This window comes from Glycine soja, chromosome 13 (assembly GCF_004193775.1).
Source record: "Glycine soja cultivar W05 chromosome 13, ASM419377v2, whole genome shotgun sequence".
Lineage (NCBI taxonomy): Eukaryota > Viridiplantae > Streptophyta > Magnoliopsida > Fabales > Fabaceae > Glycine > Glycine soja.
Window position 1 is genome coordinate 7861805 of NC_041014.1, and position 7771 is coordinate 7869575.

Genomic DNA, 7771 nt, shown 5'->3' on the forward strand with positions numbered 1-7771 from the left:
ACTTCTCAATGCCCCACCACAAAAACCATGATTATGAGGGGCCAAGACATTTATAGTAGCCAAGATGAGGCTACTACTTCACCTTCCTTTAGTGAAAGTGAAAAAGCAAAAGGGGAAGAATCTAGTGAAGAAATCTACCCCCAAGAAGAAGGACAACCATTAGTGGTTAAAGAGAAGTGTAAGGAGGTAAGTGTCTCCTCCAAGAGTTTAGCTAAGAAGGAAACTCATTTTACAATAAAGACAAACATTAAAGAAACTTTCCCTCTTAGACAACCTCCACATTTTCTCTTTTGTAAAAAGGCACTTGCTAGCATTGCCACACCTCTTGGGCTTGAGTTTATTCCTCAAGTAAAGAAGTTGTTGGATGAGGGTTTGGTTCGCAAGAGCTTAAATGCTTGTGCTTTGTTGGTGCCCAAAATAGGTATTATTAGGCACCAAGTCCCTAAAATAGGTGGTATGATGAATGTTTTGAGTGGTGCAACCCTCTTTTGTAAAATCACTCGTACACCTAACATCTTCATGGTGTGTGTACATAGGGACCCATTAGGTAGGTTTGTTCTTATTTTTAGTTTCAATACAAACTTAGGTACTCATATGGGACACCTTAGGTTTGTCATACTTTTTGGTAGGAATAATCAATATGAAAATACAGAAAAATGTATGTTTTATTACATTACTTTTCTTAATTTTTCAAATAGTGATCAAGGGGTTCCCATGAACCCTAAGAGAATAAAGGTCATTCCTGAGTGGCCCACTCCACCAAGTATAAGAAAAATTTGGGGCTTCCATGACTTAACAAACTTTTACAAAAGGTTTGTCGCATTTTTTTCTATACTTGTAGCACCACTCATTGAGTTGGTGAGAAACTATGTTCCTTCGTGGGAAGATGCCCAGGAAATGGGTTTTCAGACCTTACCTTACTTCAACATACCAAACACCACTAATACATATGTTTTTGTTCTTTTTACAGGTGTTGAAGGAAGGAGCCCAGAGTATGAAGAACCTTGGGATTTGAGGTCAAATCCTTTCCAAGGTAGAGGGAATGATGCAATCCTATCCCGCAAGGGCATTGGGTAGAAGACTCCAAGTAGATTGGGCTAGAGATCCAAGGGAAGAGCCTAGGGTTCTCATGAGCCTTAGGGTAGATTTCGAGCCCATGGGCTAAGTATGAGCCTGCTTATCTTTGTAAATATTAGAATAGGTTTTTCCTTCGTTTGAGCCTTGTATTTTGACCATTCTAGTAGTATAGGGTTTTAGCCTTGTATTTTGGGGCATTTTGAGTAGTCTTTGTAGTAAGGACTTTTTTTGTATTTTCATGTTTTTTGTCATGGGGGTGAGCTTAGCTATTATAGGGGGCGTGTAGCTAAGTTCTAGCTTCTCATCTCAAGGAGGTGAGCTAAGCTATTAGAGAGGTATGTGTAGCTAAGCTCTAGCTTCTTTAGGAATCTTCTTAAGGAAGCTTCTCAAGGAGGTGAGCTTAGTTATGAGAGGGGTGTGTGTAGCTAAGCTCTAGCTTCTCAAGGAAGTTTTCTCAAAGAAGCTTCTCAAGGAAGTTTTCTCAAGAAAGCTTCTCAAGGAAGCTACCTAGTCTATAAGTAGAAGCATGTGTAACACTTGTTGTAACTTTGATGAATGAGAGTCTTGTGAGACACAACTCAAAGTTCAACTTCTCTCCCTTTTTCTACCTTCAATTTTGTGCTCCCCCCTCTCTCTTTCTCTCCCTCTTTCTTTTCCTCCATTGAATCACCCTCTCCAAACTTCTTATCCAAGGCTCTTCTTGGTGGTGAAGCTCCTTCTTCCATGGCTTATTCCCTAGTGGATGGCGCCTCCTCTCACCTCTTCTCCTTTGTCTTCCACTGCATCTCCATGGTGGAAAATCACCATTAAAGGACCTCATTGAAGCTCAAAGATCTAGCCTCCGTAGAAGCCCCACAAGCAAGCTTCCATCATCTTCCAAGGGAGGAAGGCGCGCAGAGTCGCCACCAACGTTTATTCGAGGAAAACGTCGGAAAAATCGGAAAGGTGTGGTCTACGAACCTTAAGTGTGAAAGGTTCGGGAGTTGTTTTTACACACGGGGAAGGTATTAGCACCCCATGCGTCCATCACAAAGGACGGCAACCTTCAATCAAGTGTGCAAATATGACTTCAAAATTATGTATTTTCCCTTTTATATGTTTTTATGTCTTTTATACCTTTTTGTATTTTTTATCTTTTTGTGGTCGACAAGAGTGTTTCCCTCGCTCCTACGTATCCTCAATTGTGATGAGGAAATCAGACTTATGTAGTTCTTTTAGAACTAAACATTGGTTAAGTTGTTTTGATCTTTTTCCGCAAGATCGATTTTAGCCACACAAAAGTTGTTTAAGGAGTTGGGCCATTAAACGATCTTTTGATTCTTTTGAAAGGAGAGAAACGTTAAGGCGTTGGACCATTACTAATCTCTTGTTTTTGAAAGGAGAGAAACGTTAAGGCGTTGGACCATTAACGATCTCTTGGTTTTTGAAAGGAGAGAAACGTTAAGGTGTTGGACCACTAACGATATCTTAGGGTGGTCGACAAAAGCAATGATTTTGCTCCTATGTATCCCAAATTGCGATGAGGAAATCAGACCTACGTAGTTCTTGCAAAATCGATAAAGTTACAAGTTGATTTTATGCTTTTGAAAGGTTCATGTTAACCGATAAAAGCAAAGAGCACCGTTTAAGGCGTTGGACCTTAAAACGGTTTTTAGTGATTTTTGCAGACAAAGCTTGATTTGTGAGTTGATTTTAGCCTTAGTTTCACTTTGGTTATTAGTCAATTCATTCAAGGAAACTTCCAAAGAAAAACGTCCGATTGATTTTTTTGATTATTTTATTCAATGATATTTTGATTATTTATTTTTTTTTTTCAAGATATTTTGATTATTTTATTATTATTTTTCCTTTTTTTGGTTTAACCGTGGTTACAGTGTGAACGATCGGTTAGATTTTGCTTTAACAGTGATTAAACGAGATTACAACGCAAATGATCGGTTGAAATTCATTTTATCATTTATTAGGCGGGATAACGACTTAAACAATCGGTTAAAGCTCGTTAAAAATGGAAGAAAAGAAAACCGAAAGTGAACGAAATAAAGATGAAAGCCAACAAAACAAGAAATGAATTGAAAGTCTGAGATTCGAAAACTTACTGGTTGAAGAATGAAGAACGCATGAAGAACGGATGAAGAACGGTGAAGAACGACGAAAAATCTTCACGAAATTGCTCCCGGAAACATCTCAGAAGCATTACGGAAGCACCTCGGCTTGGATTTTCTTCACGGAAACAATTTTTTTCACCCAAAACAGCTGAAATGCATAGCCAAGGGACCCTTTGGAACAACCTCCCTTCGCCTATTTATAGGAAAAGGGAGGAGGAGGTTATCGCCCAGCTTCCTCCTTAAGTAACCCAGCTTCCAAAATGTTCTGTAAGAGCCCATATTCAAAAATTTGAAAATTGCTATTTGCACCCCATCTTGATAAGTTCACCCCCTTTTTCGTAATTTACGGAAAAGTTACGGAAGCCTTACAGAAGCATATAGGACTTGATTTTCTTCTTTTTCCGCTTCCCTTTAACCAATATCAAGTGAAATATGCTGACCCAAGGTTTTCGGAAATATTAAGGAAGCGTTACGGAAGCCCCGAAAGCCATTTTTTCAACAAAAAGAGGGAGGTGCTTGCCGCCCAGCTCGCCTGGGCGAGCTGCTTGCTTAGACAGAAAGAAAGAAAAGGTCCAGAATCCTCTAGATGGCCCAGATTTGAAATTTTCTATTTACACCCCAGCTTGATAAGTTCACCCCCCCCCATTTTTTGTGTTTTTTGGCTATTTTCCTTCTAAAACCTCATGGAACTTTACGGATTCCTCAGCAATGGGTGTTAAGCCTTTTGAAGTGATCAACAATGGTCCCCAGATGAAATTAGGGTATAACAGTCTATTTACACCCCCTACTTTGCTAAATACACTCCCATTTTCGTGTTCTTGGCCGATTTCTCTCTGAAACATCCCGAAACTTTACGAATTCCATGTCGATGGGTGTTAAACATTTTGAATTGGTCAAACGAAAGTCGCATGCCAACAAATAATGGTCCCCAGACGAAATTAGGATATGACAGTCGCCCCTCTTTACTTATCTTTTATTGGAGATAAAAGGGAAGTAAAGATAAGACACTAATTTTTTTCAAGCTGAATCTTTACCCGACCGACCACTAGCGCAAATCCAAGCAGTAAAACCCGTGAAGGCATGAAGATATTGAAATTCCCTTTATTTATAAAACGTACAAACAAAGGACATCGAGTCCTACGAAGCACAGGGGAAAAGGATTTTGAAGTTTTTGAGGTGAAGACATTGTCATCTTCGAAATGCAAATGAAGACATTGTCGCCTTTTGAAGGCATGCAATGACTGAAGACATTTTTGTCTTCGAAATGTGTGTGGATTACCGTATAGGGCGTCTCTGCATGCTACCTGACTTCTCACAGGCCGGGGTAGCAGAACTGTGTGAGTACGGATAACCACTTGGGGTATCTCTGCCTGCCACCTGACTTCACGGGTCATGATTAATAGATTTGTGTGTGTGTGTTCAGATAACTCTTAGGTATCTCTGCATGTCATCGAACTCGCCGTCTCTGAATGACAAAGGTGCAGATGATGACGTTAGTCTCTGCGTGTAAATGGGCTCGCTTGCCTCTGGCTGACAAAAGGTGCGGATAACCATAAGGTATCTCCACATGTCATCGGACTCGCCATCTCTGGATGACAAAGGTGCAGATGACGACATTAGTCTCCGCGTGTCAATGGGCTCGGTTGCCTCTGGCTGACAAAAGGCGCGAATTACCATAAGGTATCTCCGCATGTCATCAGACTCGCCATCTTTGCATGACAAAGGTGCAGATGACGATGTTAGTCTCTACGTGTCAACGGGCTCGCTTGCCTCTGGTTGACAAAAGGTGCGGATAACCATAAGGTATCTTTGCATGTCATCAGACTCGCGGTCTCTGGATGACAAAGGTGCGAGACTAAAAATAGTCTTGGCGTGTCAACGGGCTCGCTTGCCTCTGGTTGACAAAAGGCACGGATAACCATAAGGTATCTCTGCATGTCATCGGACTCGCCATCTCTGGATGACAAAGGTGCAGATGACGATGTTAGTCTCTACGTGTCAACGGGCTCGCTTGCCTCTGGTTGACAAAAGGTGTCGATAATCATAATGTATCTTCGCATGTCATTGGACTCGCCGTCTTTGGATGACAAAGGTGTGAGACTAAAAATAGTCTTGGCGTGTCAACGGGCTCGCTTGCCTCTAGTTGACAAAAGGCGCGGATAACCATAACGTATCTCCGCATGTCATCGGACTCGCCGTCTCTGGATGACAAAGGTGCGAGACTAAAAATAGTTTCTGCGTGTCAACGGTATCGCTTGCCTCTAGTTGACAAAAGGCACAGATAACCATAAGGTATCTCCGCAAGTCATCGGACTCGCCATCTCTGGATGACAAAGGTGCAGATGACGACGTTAGTCTCTGCGTGTCAACGGGCTCGCTTGCTTCTGGTTGACAAAAGGTGCGGATAACCATAAGGTATCTCCGCATGTCATCGGACTCGCCGTCTCTGGATGACAAAGGTGCGAGACTAAAAATAGTCTCGACGTGTCAACGGGCTCGCTTGCCTCTGGTTGACAAAAGGTGCGGATAACCACAAGGTATCTCTGCATGTCATTGGACTCTCCGTCTCTGGATGACAAAGGTGCGAGACTAAAAATAGTCTCGGCATGTCAACGGGCTCGCTTGCCTTTGGTTGACAAAAGGTGCAAATGACAATGTTAGTCACTGCATGCTACCGGACCCTCGAGTCACGATGGCAAGAGGTGGGGTGGTCGACAAAAGTGGGGCTTTTGCTCCTACGTATCCTCAATTTGTGATGAGGAACTCAGACCTACATAGTTCTTGATTTTGTGATGTGTGAGACTAAAATAGTCTCAGTGTTCTTTCACTAAAATGTGAACATGCTTTAGTAAAGAAACAAAACCTCCAATTGATTAGAGCAACATATAATTTTTGGTGAAAAACAATGTGTCTATTGGGGAAGGAGAGTATACTGACGAAATTTTCTCATAACCATAAATGAGATTTTAGATGTTAGCGCTTCGTTTCTAAACAACCACTTAGAGGAAACACTGGGTCCAACAAAATAGAAGAAAATCACTCAAAGTGTATCAATCTCACACGGGTAAGTGTTTTATCCTAATTCCAAACCATAGATATGTCATGACTTGATTTTGCAAATCATTTCCTATCAAATCAAAGATTACATGCGTGATCACTGATCAATAGGACTTTTTCGGGAATGGTTTTTTTTTTTGTGGGAAATTTGGCTTTGAGTGTTATGGCCTTTTCCTTTTCTATTTTTGTTTAGTGCGGGGCGAAAAAGTCACCGACGCACAAGATTTTGGTTGGCAATCAAAGGGAGAAGACCACTTCAAGTCGTGGTTTCCTTTATTTTCTTATTTGCTTGTGACAATTCAAATATTGCCTGGTCTGAAGACCTTTCTGTATATTTCTTTTGTTTTCTTTCGATCTTTGATCGGAAACTTTTCTTTTTCTTTTGTTTTCTTCCGAACTTTGATCGGGAATTTCTCTTTTCCTTTTGTTTTCTTCCGATCTTTGATCAAGAACTTTCTTTGTTATGGAAGCATGTTAGCAGCTCAATAGTGAATGACTTTTTTTCTTGGGAGACCCCATTGTTCCTTCTTCCGAGGACATGGATGAAAATTCTCATCCCGGGTCAAGGTTTATGGTGGTTTGAGGTCTTTGGTCAAAAGGCTTGTAGAACGGCCAGACATGATGTATGTCAGGGTGTTGGTTTGGCCAGTGGTTCAAGGATAAAGGGGATGTCCCACATTTATTTCCATGACACACATACAACAATGATGATTTGGAAATTTTATGCAAAACTAGTCATGCATGCACCCATGAGGACACTCAAGCATCAAGTTTTTATGGTCATGTGACACTAAGGCTCAGAATTCATTTTTCCCATTTAAGTCAACCCATTGCTTCCAAAACATGTTTTTTCATCAATTCATGCATTCATCCGAGTCCATTTTGGGTGTTCGGGAAAATTTTCACAGCATTCACCCTACAAGTGCATACACATTTTTCTTCAAAAACCTTGTGTTTTTTTTTCAAAAGCATGTTGGCTTTTTAGCTAACCAATTTTATTTTTATTTTACTTTTTCTGTTTTTATTTCATGATGTATTTTGCTACCTAAACAAATGTATATTTTTGTGAGGTATTTTTTCTATATACATGCGTATCCAAGGTATCTTGCTACCTAAACATACACATATATATTTTGTGAGGTATTTTTGCTATATACATGCATATCCAAGGTATCTTGATTCCTAAACATATATATATATATATATATATATGTGTGTGTGTGTGTGTGTGTGTGTGTGTGTGTGTGTGTGTGTGTGTGTGTCTTAACCTACCCTTTTGCGGGCGAGCGAGGCGAGGCTCACGGGTGCGTCTTCCATAGGAGGAAAATGCGCGGAGTCGCCACCAACGTTTATTGAAAGGAAAACATTAGAAAAACCAAAGGAAACTGGTCATGAAGAATATTCCAGATTTGGGAGTTATCTTTACGTTTGAGGAAGGTATTAGCACCTCTCATGTTTGTCCCAAAGGAGAACAGCCTTAGATTAGAATTGTGTGAAATTATGTATCTAAACTTTTATTTCTTTTTTATTTT